This window comes from Globicephala melas, chromosome 5 (genome assembly GCF_963455315.2).
Source record: "Globicephala melas chromosome 5, mGloMel1.2, whole genome shotgun sequence".
Taxonomy (NCBI): Eukaryota; Metazoa; Chordata; class Mammalia; order Artiodactyla; family Delphinidae; genus Globicephala; species Globicephala melas.
In genome coordinates this window covers 86,803,487-86,831,329 of record NC_083318.1, presented here as the reverse complement: position 1 = coordinate 86,831,329, position 27,843 = coordinate 86,803,487, and positions in this window count along the sequence as shown.

Sequence of the window (27,843 nt, the reverse complement as noted above, 5' to 3'; positions counted from 1 at the left end):
ACGAGCACCTCAATACATAACGTAAATACTAACAGCCATAAAAGGGGAAATTGACAGTAACACATTCATAGTAGGGGACTTTAACACCCCACTTTCACCAATGGACAGATCATCCAAAATGAAAATAAATAAGGAAACACAGCTTTAAATGATACATTAAACAAGATGGACTTAATTGATATTTATAGGACACTCCATCCAAAAACAACAGAATACACATTTTTCTCAAGTGCTCATGGAACATTCCCCAGGATAGATCATATCTTGGGTCACAAATCAAGCCTTGGTAAATTTAAGAAAATTGAAATTACATCAAGTATCTTTTCCGACCACAACGCCATAAAACTAGATATCAATTACAGGAAAAGATCTGTAAAAAAATACAAACACATGGAGGCTAAACAATACACTACTTAATAATGAAGTGATCACTGAAGAAATCAAAGAGGAAAAAACAAAATACCTAGAAACAAATGACAATGGAGACACGACGACCCAAAACCTATGGGATGCAGCAAAAGCAGTTCTAAGAGGGAAGTTTGTAGCAATACAAGCCCACCTTAAGAAACAGTAAGCATCTCGAATAAAAAACCTAACCTTGCACCTAAAGCAATTAGAGAAAGAACAAAAAAACCCCAAAGTTAGCAGAAGGAAAGAATCATAAAAATCAGATCAGAAATAAATGAAAAAGAAATGAAGGAAACAATAGCAAAGATCAGTAAAACTAAAAGCTGGTTCTTTGAGAAGGTAAACAAAATAGATAAACCATTAGCCAGACTCATCACAAAAAAAGGGAGAAGACTCAAATCAATAGAATTAGAAATGAAAAAGGAGAAGTAACAACTGACACTGCAGAAATGCAAAAGATCATGAGAGATTACTACAAGCAACGCTATGCCAATAAAATGGACAAGCTGGAAGAAATGGACAAATTCTTAGAAATGCACAACCTGCCAAGACTGAATCAGGAAGAAATAGAAAATATGAACAGACCAAGCACTAAAATTGAAACTGTGATTAGAAATCTTCCAACAAACAAAAGCCCAGGACCAGATGGCTTCACCGGCGAATTCTATCAAACATTTAGAGAAGAGCTGAGACCTATCCTTCTCAAACTCTTCCAAAATATAGCGGAGAGAGGAACACTCCCAAATTCATTCTACGAGGCCACCATCACCTTGATACCAAAACCACACAAGGATGTCACAAAGAAAGAAAACTACAGGCCAATATCACTGATGAACATAGATGCAAAAACCCTCAACAAAATACTAGCAAACAGAATCCAACAGCACATTAAAAGGATCATACACCATGATCAAGTGGGGTTTATTCCAGGAATGCAAGGATTCTTCAGTATACGCAAGTCAATCAATGTGATAAACCGTATTAACAAATTGAAGGAGAAAAATCGTATGATCATCTCAATAGATACAGAGAAAGCTTTTGACAAAATTCAACATCCATTTATAACAACCCTGCAGAAAGTAGGCATAGAAGGAAATTTCCTCAACATAATAAAGGCCATATATGACAAACCCACAGCCAACATCATCCTCAATGATGAAAAACTGAAAGCATTTACACGAAGATCAGGAAAAAGACAAGGTTGTCCACTCTCACCACTCTTATTCAATATAGTATTGGAAGTTTTAGCCACAGCAATCAGAGAAGAAAAGGAAAGAAAAGGAATCCAAACCAGAAAAGAAGAAGTAAAGCTGTCACTGTTTGCAGATGACATGATACTATACATAGAGAATCCTAAAGATGCTACCAGAAAACTACTAGAGCTAATCAATCAATTTGGTAAAGTTGCAGGATACAAAATTCATGCATAGAAATCTCTTGCATTCCTATACACTAATGATGAAAAATCTGAAAGTGAAATCAAGAAAACACTCCCATTTACCATTGCAACAAAAAGAATGAAATATCTAGGAATAAACCTACCTAAGGAGACAAAAGAACTGTATGCAGAAAATTATAAGACACTGATGAAAGAAATTGAAGATGATACAAATAGATGGAGAGATATACCATGTGCTTGGATTGGAAGAATCAACATTGTGAAAATGACTCTACTACCCAAAGCAATCTACAGATTCAATGCAATCCCTATCAAACTACCACTGGCATTTTTCACAGAACTAGCACAAAAAGTTTCACAATTTGTATGGAAACACAAAATACCCCGAATAGCCAAAGCAATCTTGAGAACGAAAAACGAAGCTGGAGGAATCAGGCTCCCTGACTTCAGACTATATGACAAAGCTACAGTAATCAAGACAGTATGGTACTGGCACAAAAACAGAAAGATAGATCAATGGAACAGGATAGAAAGCCCAAAGATAAACCCACACACATATGGTCACCTTATCTTTGATCAAGGAGGCAGGAATGTACAGTGGAGAAAGGACAGCCTCTTCAATAAGTGGTGCTGGGAAAACGGGAAGGTTACATGTAAAAGTATGAGATTAGATCACTCCCTAACACCATACAAAAAAATAAGCTCAAAATGGATTAAAAACCTAAATGTAAGGCCAGAATCTATCAAACTCTTAGAGGAAATCATAGGCAGAACACTCTATGACATAAATCACAGCAAGATTCTTTTTGACCCACCTCCTAGAGAAATGGAATTAAAAACAAAAATAAACAAATGGGACCTAACGAAACGTCAAAGCTTTTGCACAGCAAAGGAAACCATAAACAAGACCAAAAGACAACCCTCAGAATGGGAGAAAATATTTGCAAATGAAGCAACTGACAAAGGATTAATTCCCCAAAATTAAAAGCAGCTCATTCAGCTCAATAACAATAAAACCAACAACCCAATCCAAAAATGGGCAGAATACCTAAATAGGCATTTCTCCAAAGAAGATATACAGACTGCCAACAAACACATGAAAGAATGCTCAACATCATTAATCATTAGGGAAATACAAATCAAAACTACAATGAGATATCATCTCACATCAGTCAGAATGGCCATCATCAAAAAATCTAGAAACAATAAATGCTGGAGAGAGTGTGGAGAAAAGGGAACACTCCTTCACTGCTGGTGGGAATGCGAATTGGTACAGCCACTATGGAGAACAGTATGGAGATTCCTTAAAAAACAACAAATAGACCTACCATATGACCCAGCGATCCCACTACTGGGCATATACCCTGAGAAAACCATAATTCAAAAAGAGTCATGTACCAAAATGTTCATTGCAGCTCTATTTAAAATAGCCCGGAGATAGAAACAACCTAAGTGCCCATCATCGGATGAATGGATAAAGAAGATGTGACACATATATACAATGGAATATTACTCAGCCATAAACAAACGAAATTGAGCAATTTGTAATGAGGTGGATAGACCTAGATCTGTCATACAGAGTGAAGTAAGTCAGAAAGAGAAAGATAAATACCATATGCTAACATATATATATGGAATTTAAGGAAAAAATGCCATGAAAAAACGAGGGGTAAGACAGGAATAAATACACAGACCTACTGCAGAACGGACTTGAAGATATGAGGAGGGGGGAGGGTGAGCTGTGACAAAGCGAGAGAGAGGCATGGACATATATACACTACCAAACGTAAGATAGATAGCTAGTGGGAAGCAGCCGCATAGAACAGGTATATCAGCTCCGTGCTTTGTGACCGCCTGGAGGGGTGGGATAGGGAGGGTGGGAGGGAGGGAGATGCAAAAGGGAAGAGATATGGGAACATATGTATATGTATAACTGATTCACTTTGTTATAAACAGAAACTAACACACCATTCTAAAGCAATTATACCCCAAAAAAGGTGTTAAAAAAACACAGCGCTAATGGTCACTTGCTATTCTAAATAATTGCAGGCCTGTAAATGACACCTGCCCTCTAAACAAATCCTTGGGTCGTAAATCTAGCAAAAAACTCAAAAGATGTGCACATTTTAAAACGACGAAAGACATGCACATTTTAAAATGACAATTTCAAGAGGCATACTTTTCGCTCCTTTTGTCTTCTCTTACTTTTACTTTCTTTTTTTTGTTAAAAAAAGGGCAAGGAAAATGGCTCAACATCAGTAACTAATAAAGCCATGCAAATCCAGTCTACAAAAGTATTCACCTCAGAGCTGTGAGAATGATCGTCATCAAAAATGTCTACAGAGAATAAATGCTGAAGGCATTTTAGAGAACTGTGCACCCTCTAGCTGCTGATGGGATGACACCTGGTAAGAGCCAGTAGTGAGAACACAATGGAGGTGCGTTAAAAGGTAAAAATTGAGCTACCATGTGATCTGGTAGGCCCACTGATGTGCCTATCAGCTGAGTAGACCAGAATCAAAAAGACACAGGCTGGCAATCCTGCACTGCAGCAACATCTACCATAGCCAAGACATGGAAGAAACCAAAATGTCCATCAACAGAAAAATGCACCAAGAAGAAGTGGTCCATGTACACAATGGAATATTAGCCATGGAAAAGCATGGAACAGTGCTGTTGGCACCACCATAGAAGGATCTAGAGATAATCACCCCACCTGAAGTAAGAAAGAAAAGGAAAGACATATATTCTATGACATCACTTATAGGTGTTACCTAAAAATTGATACCCATGAAATAATTTCCAAGAGAAGGACACTCATAGATTCAGAAAACCAAATTATATTTAACCAAATGGAAAGGTGTAAGGAATGTATGAATTAGGATATGGGGGTTAACAGACATGTAGTAATACATATGAAATATATAATCACAAAATACCTATGGAATGCTAAAAGAGGTGTACTCAACACTCTGTAATAACCTACATGGGAAAGGATCCAAATATGTATAGATCGATACATTGATATAATGAACCAGATTCTGTACACCTAGGAAAAAACACAGTATTTTTATCCAATTTGCTGTGATAATAAATAAAAATTAAATGTAAAAAACAAACAAGAAGTAAGGAGATATAAGCTCTTGGGAGTTTGCCGTGGCACATTCTGCTCTAATTTGCAGCTTACAAACACGATTTCCAGGAAACTTCTGTTGCCCAAAAACCCAGAGTTGGAAATGTAGAAATGCTGCCGCCTTGTGGCCGTTTCCCACAAGAGCGGCTTTAAAACCACAGCTAACGGTCACTTAACATTCACAAGGACTCAGGACAGTAAAGGACAACTGCCCTCAAAAATTCACAACTGGCAAAACTTTCAAGGAGATAGTATGAAGAGGTAAATTTTACTCATTATTTTTCTAAAAACAAGGAAAATGGATAAAAGCTCAACAACATAAATTTTTAAACTCATGCAAATCTAGTCTACAAAAAGATTTCAACTCACGCACATCAACTACCATCAGCCAAAAGTCTACAAACAATAAATGCTGAAGCAGTTTTAGAGAACTCTATACCCTCTAGCTGCTGGTGAGATGTAAAGTGGTAAGAGCCAATAGTGAGAACAGAAAGGAGCTGTGTTTAAAAGTAAAAATTGAGCCAGCATTCCATTCAGCAGGCCCACCGCTGAGCCTCTCACCTGAAAATACCAGAGTCGAGAAGGCACAGGCTGCAACAGCTTCACTGCAGGATTTTTCACAATAGCCAAGACACGGAAGCAACCAAAATGTCCATCAATGGATGAATGGATAAAGAAGAAGTGGTCCATGTACATAATGGAATATTAGCCATGGAAAACAGTGAAACACTGCTCGTTGAGGCACCATTTATGAGCCTAGATATAATCTCAGAACATGACGTAAGTCACAAAGAAAAAGACATATAGTATGATATCACTTATAGGCGTTATCTAACAACTGACAAAAATGATAGCATTTTCACAGAGAAAGAAACTCACAGACTTAGAAAACAAATTATTCTTATGTAAATGGAAAGGTGGGTGGTATGGAAAATTAAGATTAGGGTTACCATATGTGTACAAATACCTACTAAATACATTTATCAAAGAGACCGACCATATAGCAAGGGAGGTGAATGGAGCACTCTGCAATAATTTACATGGGAAGAGTATCTGTACATGAATATATTACATATACGTGTGTGTGTGTGTGTGTGTGTATATATATATATATATATTTATATGTAATGTACAAATAAACCAGATTGTATACACCTAGGACAAACAATATTCTAAACATTACTTTGATTTAAAAAGACTAAAAAATCGAACAGGAAATAATGGAATATTAACTTACGGGTTTTTTTCCTAGCACATTCCATTCTAATTTACCACCTGGGAACATGACTTCCAGAAAGTCTGTGCTGCCCTAGAAACCAGTTTGGGGAATGGAGAAATGCTGCCGCCTTGTGGCCGTTTCTCCCAACAGCACCCTTAAAGCCAGTAGTAGTGGTCACTACTAATATTCACACTCATTACAAGCCTGTAAATGTCACCTGTTCTCAAAAATAATCCTGGGGTCAAAATCGACGAAAAATTCAAAACAGGGCAGCCTTCCCAGAAGACCACTTCAAGTGGTTTATTGTACTCATATTTTTTTCTGTTTTTGTTTAACAGAAAGAAAACAAATCATGGAAAAATGTTGAACATTAGGAATTATTAAAGACATGCAAATACAAATTACAAAAACCTATCAGCTCACACCGGTCATAATGGCCATCTGCAAAAATTCTGCAAACAATAAATGCTGAAGGGGTTGTGGAGAAATGTGCACCCTCGTTTCTCAGTGGGACATGGTAAGAACCAGTAATGAAACCACAAAGGAGGTGCCTTGATAAGGTAAATATTGAGCTACCATTCAATCAAGCATACCCACTGCTGGGCCTATCACCTGAGAGGATGAGAATCAAAAATTCACAGGGTGGCAATCCTGCACTCCAGCAATATTTATCACAGCCAACACTTGGAAGCAACAATAATGTCTGTCAACAGAGGAAGGCACAAAGAAGAAGTGGTCCATGTACACAATGGAATATTACTCCAATAAAAAAATATATAATTTCAATTTAGAAACCAAACGTAAGTAAGGAGACATCAGCTTTTGGGGGTTTGTCCGGGCACATTCCTCTCTAATATATAACCGAGGAACACCACTGGCAGGAAGGACTCTTTCCGTAATTCCCAGAATGGGGAAAGGAGAAATGCTGCCGCCCAATGGCCGATACCTGCAACAGCAGCTTTAAAACCTGTGCTAATGGTCACTTCATATACACAAGTACTGGAGGGCTGTAAATGAAACCTGCCCTCAGAATGTCTTCAGGGAGGTAATGGCCAAAATATTTCAAAATGTGACACATACTTCAAGAAAACCATTTGAAGAGGTAAGCGCTACTCACAGCTTGAAAAAAAGAGGACATGCCTGAAAGTTCAATTTCAAGGGATTATGAGATGCATGCAAATCCAACCTCAAAGAGGTGTCAGCTCACACCTGTCAGAATAAACATCAGCAGAAAAACTACAAACAATAAATGCTGAAATGGTTGTGGACAAGGGCATACCCTCAAATTTAAGTGGAACATAACCTGATAAGAGCCACTAATGAGAACAGAATGGAGACGCCTTTACATGGTAAACATTTTGCTACCATATGATCCAACAGGCCCTCTCCTGGGCCTATAACCGAAGAAGACATAATTGAAAGACACAGGCAGGCAAATGTGCATTTCAGCAGTGTTACAATAACCAAGACATGGAAGCAACCAAAAAGTCCATCAACAGGTGAGTGGACAAAGAAAAACTGGTCCACATACAGATGGAATATTAGCCAAGGAGAAAAATGACACAATGCCATTTGCATCACCATAGATGAGTCTAGAAGTAATCACGCAACCTATAGTAAGTCAGAAAGCGAAAGACACGTATCCTATGATATCACTTATAGGTGTTACCTAAAAATTGACACCAGTGAAGATATTTCCACAGGGAAAGGCAATCACAGATTCATTAAACAAACTTATGGTTCACCAGTGGAAAGGTGTGAGGATTGGATACATTAGGATGTCAGAGTTAACAGAGCTATACAAACACAGGTGAAGTATATAATCACCAAAGACCTACGGAATACCAAGAGAAGACTACTCAACATTGTGTCATAACCTAAAATGGGAAAAGGATCCAAAGAAGAAAAGAGATATGTATATGTGGAAAACAACCACATCTTGCACACCTAAAACAAGCAAAACACTGTAATCACACTTGCTGTGATAAACAATGAAAATTAAATTTTAAAAAAGAACAATATTTAGTGAGATATAAACTTCAGGGGCTTTTTCCTGGCCCATTCCATTCTAATTTGCAACCTAGAACAGGACTTCCATTGAGGCTCTGTTTCCCTAGTAACCAGATTTGGTTAATGATAACTGCTGCCGCCTTGTGGCCGTTTCACACAACAGCAGCTCTAACTGCAGCTCTAATGGTTACTTGATAGTCAAAATAATTGCAGGCCTGTAAATGACACCTGTCCTCAAAACAATCCTTCGGTCGTAAATCGAGCAAAAATCTCAAAAGACATCCATATTTCAAAACGACAATTTCAAGAGGCATATTTTATGCACATTTTATATTCTGTCTCTTTTTTTGTTATAGAAAAAGGCATGGAAAAACGCTCAACGTCAGGAATTCATAAAGCCATGCAAATCCAGTCTAGAAACACGTTCACCTCACAGCTGTCAGAAGGATCATCAGCAAAAAAGTCTACATAGTATAAATGCTGAAGGGGTTTTAGAGAACTGTGTACCCTGTAGCTGCTGATGGGATGTAACCTGGTAACAGCCAGTACAGAGAACAAAATGGAGGTGTGTTTAAAGGTAAAACTTGAGCTACTATATGATCTGGTAGGCCCACTGATGGGCCTATCAGCTGAGTAGAGCTGAACCAAAAAGACACATGCTGTCAATCCTTCACTGTAGCAACATGTACCATAGCCAAGAGCTGGAAGAAACCAAAATGTCCATCAACAGAAAAATGCACCAAGAAGAAGTGGTCCATGTACACAATGGAATATTAGCCATGGATAAGCATGGAACAGTGCTGTTGGCACCACCATAGAAGGATCTAGAGATAATCACCCTACCTGAAGTAAGAAAGAAAACGAAAGACAGATATCCTATTACATCACTTATAGGTGTTACCTAAAAATTGATACGCATGAAATAATTTCCAAGAGAAGGACACTCATAGATTCAGAAAACCAAATTATGTTTAACCAAATGGAAAGGTGTAAGGAATGTATGAATTAGGATATGGGGGTTAACAGACATGTAGTAATGCATATGAAATATATAATCACAAAATACCTATAGAATGCTAAAAGAGGTGTACTCAACACTCTGTAATAACCTACATGGGAAAGGATCCAAAGATGAATAGATCTATACATAGATATAATGAAGCAGATTCTGTTCAGCTAGAACAAACACAACAATTTTCTCAAATTTGCTCTTATAATTAATAAAAATTAAATTTAAAAAAGCAAACAAGAATTATGGAGATATAAGCTCTTGGGCGTTTGCCCTGACACATTCCACTCTAAATTGCAGCCTACAAACATGATTTCCAGGAAAGATCTGTTGCACAATATCCCAGAATTGGAAACGTAGGAATGCTGTCGCCTTGTGCCATTTCCCGCAAGAGCGGCTTTAAAACCACAGGTAACTGTCACTTAACATTCACAAGGACTCACTCTGGGCTGTAAAGCACACCTGCCATCAAAACTTGTGCTGAGGTATGGAATGGCCAAAAAAATTCAAACCTGGCAAATTTTTCAAGGAGATAGTATGAAGAGGTAAGTTTTACTCACTATTTTTCAAATAAAGAAAGAAAATGGATAAAAACTCAACATCAGGAATTATTAGACTCATGCAAATCTAGCCTATAAAAAGGTTCAATTCACGCAAGGCAACTACCATCAGCCAAAAGTCTACAAACAATAAACGCTGAAGGTGTTTTAGAGAACTGTGTATCCTCTAGCTGCTTGTGAGATGTAAAGTGGTAAGATCCGGTAATGAGAACAGAAAGGAGCTGCATTTAAATGTAAAAATTGAGATGTCATTCGATCCAATACGCCCACCACTGGGCCTATCACCGAAGCACCGAATCGAGAAGACACACGCTGACAAACCTGTACTGAAGTAATACTGAAAATAGCCAGGACATGGAAGCAGCAAAAATGTCAGTTAACAGATGAATGGACAAAGAAGAAGTGGTACAAGTACCTAATGGAAGATTAGCTTTCAGAAAAATGAACAATGTCGTTTTCATAACTACAGGTGAGTCTAGAAATAATCATATTATGTGAAGTCAAAAGTGTATGATATATATCCTATGATATAATTTATAGATGTTATCTTAAGATTCCTACCAATGAACATATTTCCAAAGGAAAAGACACTCAGAGACGTATAAAACAAACTAATGGTTAACCAAAATGAAATGTGGGAAGATGAGTAAATTAGGATTATGGGGTTAACGTACATACACTAATATATGTTATAAGCATATAAACTTATAACATATAAAATATACAAATTATATAATCATTAATATATATAAATTATATAATCACCAAACACCTACCAAATACCAAGGGAGCTCTACTCAACACTCTATAATAACCTACATGGTAACAGGATCCAATGATGAACAGATATATGTATGAAAAATTGATCCTAATTGGTACATCCGGAGAATCACAACACTCTAATAAAATTTACTCCAATAGGGGTTTCCCTAGTGATGCAGTGGTTGAGAATCTGCCTGCCAATGCAGGGGACACGGGTTCGAGCCCTGGACTGGGAGGATCCCACATGCCGTGGAGCAACTATGCCCATGAGCCACAACTACTGAGTTTACGCGTCTGCAGCCTGTGCTCCACAACGAGAGGCCACAATAGTGAGAGGCCCATGCACCTCAATGAAAGGTGGTCCCCGCTTGCTGCAACTACAGAAAGCCCTCGCACAGAAACGAAGACACAACACAGCCAAAAACTAATAAGTAAGTAACAATCTTAAAACCTACGGATTTATATGTCTCCATAAGTGAATCAAGCGTGTGTAGAGTGGCATAAGCGCAGCAGTGAAAATCAGCTAAATCCCATTATAAAAATAAATTTCTTAAACAAAACACAATGACAGTGAATTAGAGAGCAATTCTTAAATAATTCATTCAGGGCTTGTGATGCAACCTGGATTTACCACGTCTACACCCAGAGCTGGGTGACACATAAGGCTGGACACTTGGGGCTGATAGGATTGGTGAGGTTTGGTGAGCAAATGCAGACCCTTTGAAATCATATTTCATGGTACCCATTCCATGTGTCTGAATTCTCCAGGTTTAAGGGATTCTTCCTTCCACTAAAACATGCATGAGGAACCCAGAGTACGGTCCACCGTGTGATTGGGAAACGTTCTTAATGCATCTCAGTTTTCGTACCCTGGTACTTGGGTTCAACATTCCAGATGCTTTACTAACACTCTCCCCACTTGGAGAGTCAGTCTTTAACCTCCTGTTTGGCACAGTTGGCAATTTCTGCGGAGGATGTTGAGGAATACGGAGAACCAATGAGAGACCAACGGGTGGTGTCTGGACGGGCAAATTTAACTCTCATTTCCCACCAGGAAGAGGAATTAACCAAAGGCTCTGCGTGCTGTGCCAGAACCAGATTACGGCCTGAAGCGATCCTGCGGTTTTGCGGCCAGCTCACAAGAATGTGAGTTGAAGAATGGAGCCCAGGGGCACTGTGTTTCACAAACCTGCAGAGTTATAAATGACAGCTTTCATCCAAAAATATATTGAAGTCAGGCTGCCAAGAGGACTTGAAAGCGGGGCAGAATTGCAGGAAACCGATTTCAGGAGGTAGACTGGAATTGCATTTAAAGCATAGGGAAAGAGGCAGAACGTTGAAAATGATGCACTTGGCCAAAGAGGGCGTATCAGTTTTTTCCTGTATATTCAGGAAAAAACGCATACGCACTTCTTTGCCAACCAAGCAAGCTTGCAAAGGAAATCTGCACTACAATGAAGTCTCACTTCCTCATGGTCAAAAGAGCCATCTGAAAAAAGTGTAAAATCCAGAAAGGCAGGCCAGGCCATGGGGAACAGGGAGCCTTGTTATGCTGATGGGCTGGATGTAAATTGCCAACAGCCACTCTGGAGAAGTGTATGGTGTTTCCTGAAACATCTAAAAAACAAAGCAAAAGAGCCTAGGACAGTTCCAATTATGGTCATATAGCTTAGGGAAATTAATATCAAATAGATACAGCCACCCCAAAGTTTGGGACTGCTCTGTTTACAAGAACCTCATTTACGGTACAAGTTCAATATCCCAAAAAGCGAAAAATGGATAAAGGAGTTGTGGTACTTACGTACAATGCAATATCACTCAGCAATGAAATCTATGTCATCAGGCCCGTAGCAGCATAATGAGTGGATTCAGGTACGATGATTCTAAGTGAAATAAGTCACACAGAAAAAGAAACATCATAAGATATCACTACTACACGGAATGTAAACTTGGCTACACAGAAACTGAATTACAAAACAGAACAGGGTCTCAAATGTAGAAAACCAACTTATGCTTGCTTAAGGGGAAAGGTGAGTTGGGGTGCTGCATAAAACCAGAGATTGAAATTAGCACAGATACCGTTCCATAAGCCAAATATGTAATAGACAAGAGCTACTCCTTGCTCAACGAAGTGGATTCAACACCCCATATTAAACGCCTAAGAATATACCTGACTAGTAAGAATCTTAAAACCTATGGATTTATATGTCTCAGAAAGAGAATCAAGCGTGTGTACAGCGGCATAAACGCAGCAGTGATAGGATTGGTGAGGTTCGGTGAGCAAATGCAGACCCTTTGAAGTCATATTGCATGGTCCCCATTCCATGGGTCTCAACTCTCCAGGTTTAAGGGATTCTTCCTTCAGCTAAAACATGCATGTGGAACCCAGAGTATGATCCACCGTGTGTTCGGGAAACGTGTTCAAATGTGTCTCAGTTTTCGTTCCCTGGTACTCGGCGGCAACATTCCAGACGCTGTACTAACACTCTCCCCACTTGGAGAGTCAGTGCCTTTAAACTCCTGTTTGGCCCAGGTTGCAATTTCTGCCCAAAATGAACAGGAAGAGGGAGAACCAATGAGAGACTAGCTAGACGTGTCTGGACTGGCAAATTTAACTCTCATTTCCCACCAGGAAGAGGAATTAACCAAAGGCTCAACGTGCCATCCCGGAACCACACTAGGGCCTGAAGCAAGGCTGCGGTGTTGCGGCCAGCTCACAAGAAAGCGAGTTGAAGAAAGGAGCTCAGGGGCACTGTCATTCACAAACCTGCAGAGTTATAAATGATAGCTATCGTCCAAAAATATATTGAAGTAAGGCTCCCAAGAGGACTTGAAAGCGGGGCAGAATTGCAGGAAACCGATTTCAGGAGGTAGACTGGAATTGCATGTAAAGCATAGGAAAAGAGGCAGAACGTCCACAATGATGCACTTGCCCAAAAAGAGCGTATGCGTTTTTTCCTGAATATATTCAGGAAAAAACGCATACGCACTTTTTGGCCAACCAAGCAAGCTTGCAAAGGAAATCTGCACTACAATGAAGGCTCACTGCACCCCGGTCAAAAGGGCCATCTGAAAAAAGTGTAAAATCCAGAAAGACAGGACAGGCCATGGAGAACTGGGAGCCTTGTTATGCTGATGGGCGGGATGTAAATTGCCAACAGCCACTCTGGAGAAGTGTATGGTGTTTCCTGAAACATCTAGAAAACAAAGCAACAGAGCCTAGGGCACTTCCACTTATGGTCCTATAGCTTAGGGAAATTAAAATCAAAAAGACACAGCCACCCCAAAGTTTGGGATGGCTCTGTTTACAAGAACCTCGTTTACGGTACAAGTTCAATATCACAGAAAGCGAAAAATGGATAAAGAAGTTGTGGTACTTACGTACAATGCAATATCGCTCAGCAATGAAATCTATGTCATCAGGCCCGTAGCAGCATAATGAGTGGATTCAGGTACGATGATTCTAAGTGAAATAAGTCACAGAGAAAAAGAAACATCGTAAGATATCACTGCTACACGGAATGTAAACTTGGCTACACAGGAACTGAATTACAAAACAGAACAGTGTCTCAAATGTAGAAAATCAACTTATGCTTGCTTAAGGGGAAAGGTGAGTTTGGGTGCTGCATAAAACCAGAGATTGAAATTAGCACAGATACCGTTCCATAAGCCAAATATGTAATAGACAAGAGCTACTCCTTGCTCAACGAAGTGGACTCAACAGCCCATATTAAACGCCTAAGAATATACCTGACTACTAAGAATATTAAAACCTATGGTTTTATATGTCTCCGAAAGATAATCAAGCGTGTGTACAGCGGCATAAACAAAACAGTGATAGGACTGGAGAGGATTGGTGAGCAAATGCAGACCCTTTGAAGTCATATTGCATGGTACCCATTCCATGGGTCTCAACTCTCCAGTTTTAAGGGATTCTTCTTTCAGCTATAACATGCATGTGGAACACAGAGTATGATCCACCGTGTGATCGGGAAACATGTTCAAAAGTGCCTCAGTTTTCGTCCCCTGGTACTCGGGTGCAACATTCCAGACGCTTTACTAACACTCTCCCCACTTGGAGAGTCAGTGCCTTCAACCTCCTGTTTGGCCCAGTTTGCAATTTCTGTGGAAAATGAACAGCAATAGGGAGAACCAATGAGAGACTAGCTGGAGGTGTCTGGACGGCCAAATTTAACTCTCATTTCCCACCAGGAAGAGGAATTAACCAAAGGCTCAGCGTGCCATGCCGGAACCACACTAGGACCTGAAGCAATCCTGCGGTGTTGCGGCCAGCTCACAAGAAAGCGAGTTGAAGAAAGGAGCTCAGGGGAACTGTAATTCACAAACCTCCAGAGTTATAAATGACAGCTATCGTCCAAAAATATATTGAAGTAAGGCTGCCAAGAGGACTTGAAAGCGGGGCAGAATTGCAGGAAACCGATTTCAGGAGGTAGACTAGAATTGCATGTAAAGCATAGGAAAAGAGGCAGAACGTCCACAATGATGCACTTGGCCAAAAAGGGCGTATGCGTTTTTTCCTGAATATATTCAGGAAAAAACGCATACGCCCTTTTTGGCCAAACAAGCAAGCTTCCAAAGGAAATCTGCACTACAATGAAGTCTCACTGCCCCCCGGTAAAAAGGGCCATCTGAAAAAAGTGTAAAATCCAGAAAGGCAGGACAGGCCATGGAGAACTGGGAGCCTTGTAATGCTGATGGGCGGGATGTAAATTGCCAACAGCCACTCTGGAGAAGTGTATGGTGTTTCCTGAAACATCTAGAAAACAAAGCAACAGAGCCTAGGGCACTTCCACTTATGGTCCTATAGCTTAGGGAAATTAAAATCAAAAAGACACAGCCACCCCAAAGCTTGGGACGGCTCTGTTTACAAGAATCTCATTTTAGGTACAAGTTCAATATCACAGAAAGCGAAAAATGGATAAAGAAGTTGTGGTACTTACATACAATGCAATATCTCTCTGCAATGAAATCTATGTCATCAGGCCCGTAGCAGCATAATGAGTGGATTCAGGTACAATGATTCTAAGTGAAATAAGTCACACAGAAAAAGAAACATCATAAGATATCACTAATACATGGAATGTAATCTTGGCTACGCAGGAACTGAAGTACAAAACAGAACAGGGTCTCAAATGTAGAAAACCAGCTTATGCTTGCTTAAGGGGAAAGGTGAGTTGGAGTGCTGCATAAAACTAGAGATGAAAATTAGCACAGATACCGTTCCATAAGCCAAATATGTAATAGACAAGAGCTACTCCTTGCTCAACGAAGTGGACTCAACACCCCATATTAAACGCCTAAGAATATACCTGACTAGTAAGAATCTTAAAACCTATGGATTTATATGTCTCCAAAAGAGAATCAAGCGTGTGTACAGCGGCATAAATGCAGCAGTGATAGGATTGGTGAGGATCGGTGAGCAAATGCAGACCCTTTGAAGTCATATTGCATGGTACCCATTCCATGGGTCTCAACTCTGCAGGATTAAGGGATTCTTCCTTCAGCTAAAACATGCATGTGGAACACAGAGTATGATCCACCGTGTGTTCGGGAAACGTGTTCAAATGTGTCTCAGTTTTCGTCCCCTGGTACTCAGGTGCAACATTCCAGACGCTTTACTAACACTGTCCCCACTTGCAGAGTCAGTGCCTTTAGCCTCCTGTTTGGTCCAGTTTGCAATTTCTGCGGAAAATGAACAGGAATAGGGAGAACCAATGAGAGACTAGCTGGAGGTGTCTGGACGGGCAAATTTAACTCTCATTTCCCACCAGGAAGAGGAATTAACCAAAGGATCATCGTGCCATGCCGGAACCACACTAGGGCATGAAGCAATCCTGCGGTGTTGCGGCCAGCTCACAAGAAAGCGAGTTGAAGAAAGGAGCTCAGGGGCACTGTAATTCACAAACCTGCAGAGTTATAAATGACAGCTATCGTCCAAAAATATATTGAAGTAAGGCTGCCAAGAGGACTTCAAAGCGGGGCAGAATTGCAGGAAACCGATTTCAGGAGGTAGACTGGAATTGCATGTAAAGCATAGGAAAAGAGGCAGAACGTCCACAATGATGCAATTGGCCAAAAAGGGCGTATGCGTTTTTTTCTGAATATATTCAGGAAAAAACGCATACGCCCTGTTTGGCCAACCAAGCAAGCTTGCAAAGGAAATCTGCACTACAATGAAGTCTCACTGCACCCCGGTCAAAAGGGCCATCTGGAAAAAGTGTAAAATCCAGAAAGGCAGGACAGGCCATGGAGAACTGGGAGCCTTGTTATGCTGATGGGCGGGATGTATATTGCCAACAGCCACTCTGGAGAAGTGTATGGTGTTTCCTGAAAAATCCAAAAAACAAAGCAACAGAGCCTAGGGCACTTCCACTTATGGTCCTATAGCTTAGGGAAATTAAAATCAAAAAGACACAGCCACCCCAAAGTTTGGGACGGCTCTGTTTACAAGAACCTCTTTTACAGTACAAGTACAATATCACAGAAAGCGAAAAATGGATAAAGAAGTTGTGGTACTTACGTACAATGCAATATCACTCAGCAATGAAATCTATGTCATCAGGCCCGTAGAAACATAATGAGTGGATTCAGGTACGATGATTCTAAGTGAAATAAGTCACACAGAAAAAGAAACGTCATAAGATATCACTAATACACGGAATGTAAACTTGGCTACACAGGAACTGAATTACAAAACAGAACAGGATCTCAAATGTAGGAAACCAACTTATGCTTGCTTAAGGGGAAAGGTGAATTGGGGTGCTGCATAAAACCAGTGATTGAAATTAGCACAGATACCGTTCCATAAACCCAATATATAATAGACAAGAGCTACTCCTTGCTCAACGAAGAGGACACAACACCCCATATTAAACGCCTAAGAATATACCTGACTAGTAAGAATCTTAAAACCTATGGATTTATATGTCTCCGAAAGAGAATCAAGCGTGTGTACAGTGGCATAAATGCAGCAGTGATAGGATTGGTGAGGATCGGTGAGCAAATGCCGACCCTTTGAAGTCATATTGCATGGTACCCATTCCATGGGTCTCAACTCTCCAGGTTTAAGGGATTCTTCCTTCAGCTAAAACATGCATGTGGAACACAGAGTATGATCTACCGTGTGATCGGGAAACGTGTTCAAATGTATCTCAGTTTTCGTCCCCTGGTACTCGGGTGCAACATTCCAGATGCTTTACTAACACTCTCCCAACTTGGAGAGTCAGTGCCTTTAACCTCCTGTTTGGCCCAGTTTGCAATTTCTGCGGAAAATGAACAGGAATAGGGAGAACCAATGAGAGACTATCTGTAGGTGTCTGGACGGGCAAATTTAACTCTCATTTCCCACCAGGAAGAGGAATTAACCAAAGGCTCAGCGTGCCATGCCGGAACCACACTAAGACCTGAAGCAATACTGCTGTGTTGCGACCAGCTCACAAGAAAGCGAGTTGAAGAAAGGAGCTCAGGGTCACTGTAATTCACAACCCTGCAGAGTTATAAATGACAGCTATCGTCCAAAAATATATTGAAGTAAGGCTGCCAAGAGGATTTGAAAGCGGGGCAGAATTGCAGGAAACCGATTTCAGGAGGTAGACTGGAATTGCATGTAAAGCATATGAAAAGAGGCAGAACGTCCACAATGATGCACTTGGCCAAAAAGGGCGTATGCGTTTTTTCCTGAATATATTCAGGAAAAAACGCATACGCCCTTTTTGGCCAACCAAGCAAGCTTGCAATGAAATCTCCACTACAATGAAGTCTCTCTTCCCCCGGGTCAAAAGGGCCATCTGAAAAAAGTGTAAAATCCAGAAAGGCAGGACAGGCCATGGAGAAGTGGGAACCTTTTTATGCTGATGGGCGGGATGTAAATTGCCAACAGCCACTCTGGAAAAGTGTATGGTGTTTCCTGAAACATCTAAAAAACAAAGCAACAAAGCCTAGGGCACTTCCACTTATGGTCCTATAGCTTAGGGCAATTAAAATCAAAATGACACAGCCACCCCAATGTTGGGGCCACCTCTGTTAACAAGAACCTCGTTTACGGTACAAGTTCAATATTGCAGAAAGCGAAAAATGGATAAAGAAGTTGTGGTACTTACGTACAATGCAATATCACTCAGCAATGAAATCTATGTCATCAGGCCCGTAGCAGCATAATGAGTGGATTCAGGTACGATGATTCTAAGTGAAATAAGTCACACAGAAAAAGAAACATCATAAGATATCACTAATACACGGAATGTAAACTTGGCTACACAGGAACTGAATTACAAAACAGAACAGGGTCTCAAATGTAGAAAACCAACTTATGCTTGCTTAAGGGGAAAGGTGAGTTGGGGTGCTGCATAAAACCAGAGATTGGAATTAGCACAGATACCGTTCCATAAGCCAAATATGTAATAGACAAGAGCTACTCCTTGCTCAACGAAGTGGACTCAACACCCCATATTAAACGCCTAAGAATATACCTGACTTGTAAGAATCTTAAACCTATGGATTTATATGTCTCTGAAAGAGAACCAAGCGTGTGTACAGTGGCATAAACGCAGCAGTGATAGGAATGGTGAGGTTCGGTGAGCAAATGCAGACCTTCGAAGTCATATTGCATAGTACCCATTCCATGGGTCTCAACTCTCCAGGTTTAAGGGATTCTTCCTTCAGCTAAAACGTGCAGGTGGAACCCAGAGTATGGTCCACTGTGTGATCGGGAAACGTGTTTAAATGTGTCTCAGTTTTCGTCCCCTGGTTCTTGGGTGCAACATTCCAGACACTTTACTAACACTCTCCCCACTTGGAGAGTCAGGGCCTTTAACCTCCTGTTTGGCCCAGTTTGCAATTTCTGCCGAAAATGAACAGGAATAGGGAGAACCAATGAGAGACTATCTGTAGGTGTCTGGACGGGCAAATTTAACTCTCATTTCCCACCAGGAAGAGGAATTAACCAAAGGATCATCGTGCCATGCCGGAACCACACTAGGGCATGAAGCAATCCTGCGGTGTTGCGGCCAGCTCACAAGAAAGCGAGTTGAAGAAAGGAGCTCAGGGGCACTGTAATTCACAAACCTGCAGAGTTATAAATGACAGCTATCGTCCAAAAATATATTGAAGTAAGGCTGCCAAGAGGACTTGAAAGCGGGGCAGAATTGCAGGAAACCGATTTCAGGAGGTAGACTGGAATTGCATGTAAAGCATAGGAAAAGAGGCAGAACGTCCACAATGATGCACTTGGCCAAAAAGGGCGTATGCTTTTTTCCTGAATATATTCAGGAAAAAACACATACACACTTTTTGGCCAACCAAGCAAGCTTGCAAAGGAAATCTCCACTACAATGAAGTCTCACTGCCCCCAGGTCAAAAGGGCTATCTGAAAAAAGTGTAAAATCAAGAAAGGCAGGACAGGCCATGGAGAACTGGGAGCCTTGTTATGCTGATGGGTGGGATGTAAATTGCCAACAGCCACTCTGGAGAAGTGTATGGTGTTTCCTGTTAAATCTAAAAAACAAAGCAACAGAGACTAGGGCACTTCCACTTATGGTCCTATAGCTTAGGGAAATTAAAATCAAAAAGACACAGCCACCCCAAAGTTTGGAACGGCTCTGTTTACAGGAACCTCGTTTACGGTACAAGTTCAATATCACAGAAAGCGAAAAATGCATAAAGAAGTTGTGGTACTTACGTACAATGCAATATCACTCAGCAATGAAATCTATGTCATCAGGCCCGTAGCAGCATAATGAGTGGATTCAGGTATGATGATTCTAAGTGAAATAAGTCACACAGAAAAAGAAACATCATAAGATATCACTACTACACGGAATGTAAACTTGGCTACACAGGAACTGAATTACAAAACAGAACAGGGTCTCAAATGTAGAAAACCAACTTATGCTTGCTTAAGGGGAAAGGTGAGTTGTGGTGCTGCATAAAACCAGATATTGAAATTAGCACAGATACCGTTCCATAAGCCAAATATGTAATAGACAAGAGCTACTCCTTGCTCAACGAAGTGGACTCAACACCCCATATTAAACGCCTAAGAATATACCTGACTTGTAAGAATCTTAAAACCTATGGATTTATATGTCTCAGAAAGAGAACCAAGCGTGTGTACAGCGGCATAAACGCAGCAGTGATAGGAATGGTGAGGTTCGATGAGCAAATGCAGACCCTTTGAAGTCATATTGCATAGTACCCATTCCATGTGTCTCAACTCTCCAGGTTTAAGGGATTCTTCCTTCAGCTAAAACGTGCAGGTGGAACCCAGAGTATGGTCCACTGTGTGATCGGGAAACGTGTTTAAATGTGTCTCAGTTTTCGTCCCCTGGTTCTTGGGTGCAACATTCCAGAAGCTTTACTAACACTCTCCCCACTTGGAGAGTCAGGGCCTTTAACCTCCTGTTTGGCCCAGTTTGCAATTTCTGCGGAAAATGATCAGGAATAGGGAGAACCAATGAGAGACTATCTGTAGGTGTCTGGACGGGCAAATTTAACTCTCATTTCCCACCAGGAAGAGGAATTAACCAAAGGCTCATCGTGCCATGCCGGAACCACACTAGGGCATGAAGCAATGCTGCGGTGTTGCGGCCAGGTCACAAGAAAGCGAGTTGAAGAAAGGAGCTCAGGGGCACTGTAATTCACAAACCTGCAGAGTTATAAATGACAGCTATCGTCCAAAAATATATTGAAGTAAGGCTGCCAAGAGGACTTAAAAGCGGGGCAGAATTGCAGGAAACCGATTTCAGGAGGTAGACTGGAATTGCATGTAAAGCATAGGAAAAGAGGCAGAACGTCCACAATGATGCACTTGGCCAAAAAGGGCGTATGCGTTTTTTCCTCAGGAAAAAACGCATACGCCCTGTTTGGCCAACCAAGCAAGCTTGCAAAGGAAATCTGCACTACAATGAAGTCTCACTGCCCCCCGGTCAAACGGGCTATCTGAAAAAAGTGTAAAATCCAGAAAGGCAGGACAGGCCATGGAGAACTGGGAGCCTTGTTATGCTGATGGGTGAGATGTAAATTGCCAACAGCCACTCTGGAGAAGTGTATGGTGTTTCCTGATAAATCTAAAAAACAAAGCAACAGAGACTAGGGCACTTCCACTTATGGTCTTATAGCTTAGGGAAATTAAAATCAAAAAGACACAGCCACCCCAAAGTTTGGGACGGCTCTGTTTACAGGAACCTCGTTTAGGGTACAAGTTCAATATCACAGAAAGTGAAAAATTCATAAAGAAGTTGTGGTACTTACGTACAATGCAATATCACTCAGCAATGAAATCTATGTCATCAGGCCCGTAGTAGCATAATGAGTGGATTCAGGTACGATGATTCTAAGTGAAATAAGTCACACAGAAAAAAACACATCATAAGATATCACTATTACACGGAATGTAAACTTGGCTACACAGGAACTGAATTACAAAACAGAACAGGGTCTCAAATGTAGAAAACCAACTTATGCTTGCTTAAGGGGAAAGGTGAGTTGGGGTGCTGCATAAAAACAGAGATTGAAATTAGCACAGATACCGTTCCATAAGCCAAATATGTAATAGACAAGAGCTACTCCTTGCTCAACGAAGTGTACTCAACACCCCATATTAAAAGCCTAAGAACATATCTGACTAGTAAGAATCTTAAAACATATGGATTTATATGTCTCCGAAAGAGAATCAAGCGTGTGTACAGCGGCATAAACGCAGCAGTGATAGGATTGGTGAGGTTCAGTGAACACATGCAGACCCTTTGAAGTCATATTGCATGGTACCCATTCCATGGGTCTCAACTCTCCAGGTTCAAGGGATTCTTCCTTCAGCTAAAACATGCATGTGGAACCCAGAGTATGATCCACCGTGTGATCGGGAAACGTGTTCAAATGTGTCTCAGTTTTCGTACCCTGGTACTCGGGTGCAACATTCCAGACGCTTTACTAACACTCTCCCCACTTGGAGAGTCAGTGTCTTTAACCGCCTGTTTGGCCCAGTTTGCAATTTCTGCGGAAAATGAACAGGAATATGGAGAACCAATGAGAGTCTAGCTGGAGGTGTCTGGACAGGCAAATTTAACTCTCATTTCCCACCAGGAAGAGGAATTAACCAAAGGCTCAGCGTGCCATGCCGGAACCACACTAGGGCCTGAAGCAATCCTGCGGTGTTGCGGTCAGGTCACAAGAAAGCGAGTTGAAGAAAGGAGCTCAGGGGCACTGTAATTCACAAACGTGCAGAGTTATAAATGACAGCTATCGTCCCAAAATATATTGAAGTAAGGCTGCCAAGAGGACTTGAAAGCGGGGCAGAATTTCAGGAAACCGATTTCAGGAGGTAGACTGGAATTGCATGTACAACATAGGAAAAGAGGCAGAACGTCCACAATGATGCACTTGGCCAAAAAGGGCATATGCGTTTTTTCCTGAATATATTCAGGAAAAAACGCATACACACTTTTTTGCCAAACAAGCAAGTTTGTAAAGGAAATCTGCACTACAATGAAGTCCCACTGCCCCGCAGTCAAAAGGGGCATCTGAAAAAAGTGTAAAATCCAGAAAAGCAGGACAGGCCATGGAGAACTGGGAGCCTTGTTATGCTGATGGGCGGGATGTAAATTGCCAACAGCCACTCTGGAGAAGTGTATGGTATTTCCTGAAACATCTATAAAACAAAGCAACAGAGCCTAGGGCACTTCCACTTATGGTACTATAGCTTAGGGAAATTAAAATCAAAAAGACACAGCCACCCCAAAGTTTGGGACGGCTCTGTTTACAAGAACCTCGTTTACGGTACAAGTTCAATATCGCAGAAAGCGAAAAATGGATAAAGAAGTTGTGGTACTTACGTACAATGCAATATCACTCAGCGATGAAACCTATGTCATCAGGCCCGTAGCAGCATAATGAGTGGATTCAGGTACGATGATTCTAAGTGAAATAAGTCACACAGAAAAAGAAACATCATAAGATATCACTACTACACGGAATGTAAACTTGGCTACACAGGAACTGAATTATAAAACAGAACAGGGTCTCAAAGGTAGAAAACCAACTTATGCTCGCTTAAGGGGAAAGGTGAATTGGGGTGCTGCATAAAACCAGAGATTGAAATTAGCTCAGATACCGTTCCATAAACCCAATATGTAATAGACAAGAGCTACTCCTTGCTCAACGAAGAGGACACAACACCCCATATTAAACGCCTAAGAATATACCAGACTAGTAAGAATCTTAACAACTATGGATTTATATGTCTCCGAAAGAGAATCAGGCATGTGTACAGCGGCCTAAACGCAGCAGTGATAGGATTGGTGAGGTTCGGTGAGCAAATGCAGACCCTTTGAATTCATATTGCATGGTACCCATTCCATGTGTCTCAACTCTCCAGGTTTAAGGGATTCTTCCTTCAGCTAAAACATGCATGTGGAACCCAGAGTATGATCCACCGTGTGATCGGGAAACGTGTTCATATGTGTCTTACTTTTCGTCCCTGGTACTCGGGTGCAACATTCCAGACGCTTTACTAACACTCTCCCCACTTGGAGAGTCAGTGCCTTTAACCTCCTGTTTGGCCCAGTTTGCAATTTCTGGGGAAAAAGAACAGGAATAGGGAGAACCAATGAGAGACTAGCTGGAGGTGTCTGGATGGGCAAATTTAACTCTCATTTCCCACAGGAAGAGGAATTAACCAAAGGCTCAGCGTGCCATGTCGGAACCACACTAGGGCCTGAAGCAATCCTGCGGTGTTGCGGCCAGCTCACAAGAAAACGAGATGAAGAAAGGAGCTCAGGGGCACTGTCATTCACAAACCTGCAGAGTTATAAATGACAGCTATCGTCCAAAAATATATTGAAGTAAGGCTGCCAAGAAGACTTGAAAGTGGGGCAGAATTGCAGGAAACCGATTTGATGATTTAGACTGGAATTGCATGTAAAGCATAGGAAAACAGGCAGAACGTCCACAATGATGCACTTGGCCAAAAAGGGCGTATGCGTGTTTTCCTGACGCATACGCCCTTTTTGGCCAACCAAGCAAGCTTGCAAAGGAAATCTGCACTACAATGAAGTCTCACTTCCCCCCGGTCAAAAGGGCCATCTGAAAAGAGTGTAAAATCCAGAAAGGCAGGACAGGCCATGGAGAACTGGGAGCCTTGTTATGCTGATGGGCGGGATGTAAATTGCCAACAGCCACTCTGGAGAAGTGTATGGTGTTTCCTGAAACATCTAAAAAACAAAGCAACAGAGTCTAGCGCACTTCCACTTATGGTCCTATAGCTTAGGGAAATTAAAATCAAAAAGACACAGCCACCCCAATGTTTGGGATGGCTCTGTTTACAAGAACCTCGTTTACGGTACAAGTTCAATATCGCAGAAAGCGAAAAATGGATAAAGAAGTTGTGGTACTTACGTACAATGCAATATCACTCAGCAATAAAATCTATGTCATCAAGCATGTAGCAGCATAATGAGTGGATTCAGGTACAATGATTCTAAGTGAAATAAGTCACACAGAAAAAGAAACATCATAAGATATCACTACTACACGGAATGTAAACTTGGCTACACAGGAACTGAATTACAAAACAGAACAGGGTCTCAAATGTAGAAAACCAACATATGCTTGCTTAAGGGGAAAGGTGAGTTGGGGTGCTGCATAAAAGCAGAGATTGAAATTACCACAGATACCATTCCATAAGCCAAATATGTAATAGACAAGAGCTACTCCTTGCTCAACGAAGTGGACTCAACACCCCATATAAAACGCCTAAGAATATACCTGACTAGTAAGAATCTTAAAACCTATGGATTTATATGTCTCCGAAAGAGAATCAAGCATGTGTACAGCGGCATAAACGAAGCAGTGATAGGATTGGTGAGGTTCGGTGAGAAAATGCAGACCCTTTGAAGTCATATTGCATGGTACCCATTCCATGGGTCTCAACTCTCCAGGTTTAAGGGATTCCTCCTTCAGGTAAAACATGCATGTGGAACCCAGAGTATGATCCGCCGTGTGATTGGGAAACGTGTTCAAATGTGTCTCAGTTTTCGTCCCCTGGCACTCGGGTGCAACATTCCAGACGCTTTACTAACACTCTCCCCACTTGGAGAGTCAGTGTCTTTAACCTCCTGTTTGGCCTAGTTTGCAATTTCTGCGTAAGATGAACAGGAATAGGGAGAACCAATGAGAGACTAGCTGGAGGTATCTGTACGGGCAAATTTAACTCTCATTTCCCACCAGGAAGAGGAATTAACCAAAGGCTCAGCATGCCGTGCCGGAACAACACTAGGGTCTGAAGCAATCCTGCGGTGCTGCGGCCAGCTCACAAGAAAGCGAGTTGAAGAAAGGAGCTCAGGGGCACTGTAATTCACAAACCTGCAGAGTTATAAATGACAGCTATCGTCCAAAAATATATTGAAGTAACGCTGACAAGAGGACTTCAAAGCGGGACAGAATTGCAGGAAACCGATTTCAGGAGGTAGACTGGAATTGCATGTAAAGCATAGGAAAAGAGGCAGAACGTCCACAATGATGCACTTGGCCAAAAAGGGCGTATGCGTTTTTTCCTGAATATATTCAGGAAAAAACGCATACGCCCTTTTTGGCCAACCAAGCAAGCTTGCAAAGGAAATCTGCACTACAATGAAGTCTCACTGCCCCCCGGTCAAAAAGTCCATCTGAAAAAAGTGTAAAATCCAGAAAGGCAGGACAGGCCATGGAGAACTGGGAGCCTTGTTATGCTGATGGGCGGGATGTAAATTGCCAACAGCCACACTGGAGAAGTGTATGGTGTTTCCTGAAACATCGAAAAAACAAACCAACAGAGCCTAGGGCACTTCCACTTATGGTCCTATAGCTTAGGGAAATTAAAATCAAAAAGACACAGCCACCCCAAATCTAGGATGGCTCTGTTTACAAGAACCTCGTTTACGGTACAACTTCAATATCGCAGAAAGCAAAAAATGGATAAAGAAGTTGTGGTACTTACGTACAATGCAATATCACTCAGCAATGAAATCTATGTCATCAGGCCCGTAGCAGCATAATGAGTGGATTCAGGTACGATGATTCTAAGTGAAATAAATCACACAGAAAAAGAAACATCATAAGATATCACTACTACACGGAATATAAACTTGGCTACACAGGAACTGAATTACCAAACAGAACAGGGTCTCAAATGTAGAAAACCAACTTATGCTTGCTTAAGGGGAAAGGTGAGTTGGAGTGCTGCATAAAACCAGAGATTGAAATTAGCACAGATACCGTTCCATAAGCCAAATATGTAATAGACAAGAGCTACTCCTTGCTCAACGAAGTGGACTCAACACCCCATATTAAACGCCTAAGAATATACCTGACTTGTAAGAATCTTAAAACCTATGGATTTATATGTCTCCGAAAGAGAATCAAGCATGTGTACAGCGGCATAAACGCAGCAGTGATAGGATTGGTGAGGTTCGGTGAGCAAATGCAGACCCTTTGAAGTCATATTGCATGGTACCCATTCCATGGGTCTCAACTCTCCAGGTTTAAGGGATTCTTCCTTCAGCTAAAACATGCATGTGGAACCCAGAGTATGATCCACCATGTGATCGCGAAACGTGTTCAAATGTGTCTCAGTTTTCGTCCCCTGGTACTCGGGTGCAACATTCCAGATGCTTTACTAACACTCTTCCCACTCGGAGACTCAGTGTCTTTAACCTCCTGTTTGGCCCAGTTTGCAATTTCTGCGTAAGATAAACAGGAATAGGGAGAACAAATGAGAGACTAGTTGGAGGTATCTGGACGGGCAAATTTAACTCTCATTTCCCACCAGGAAGAGGAATTAACCAAAGGCTCAGGGTGCCATGACGGAACCATACTAGGGCCTGAAGCAATCTTGCGGTGTTGTGGCCAGGTCACAAGAAAGCGAGTTGAAGAAAGGAGCTCAGGAGCACTGTAATTCACAAACCTGCAGAGTTATAAATGACAGCTATCGTCCAAAAATATATTGAAGTAAGGCTGCCAAGAGGACTTGAAAGCGGGGCAGAATTGCAGGAAACCGATTTCAGGAGGTAGACTGGAACTTCATGTAAAGCATAAGAAAACAGGCAGAACGTCCACAATGACGCACTTGTCCAAAAAGTGCGTATGCGTTTTTTCCTGAATATATTCAGGAAAAAACGCATACGCACTTTTTGGCCAACCAAGCAAGCTTGCAAAGGAAATCTGCACTACAATGAAGTCTCACTGCCCCCCATTTAAAAGGGCCATCTGAAAAAAGTGTAAAATCCAGAAAGGCAGGACAGGCCATGGAGAACTGGGAGCATTGTTATGCTGATGAGCGGGATGTAAATTGCC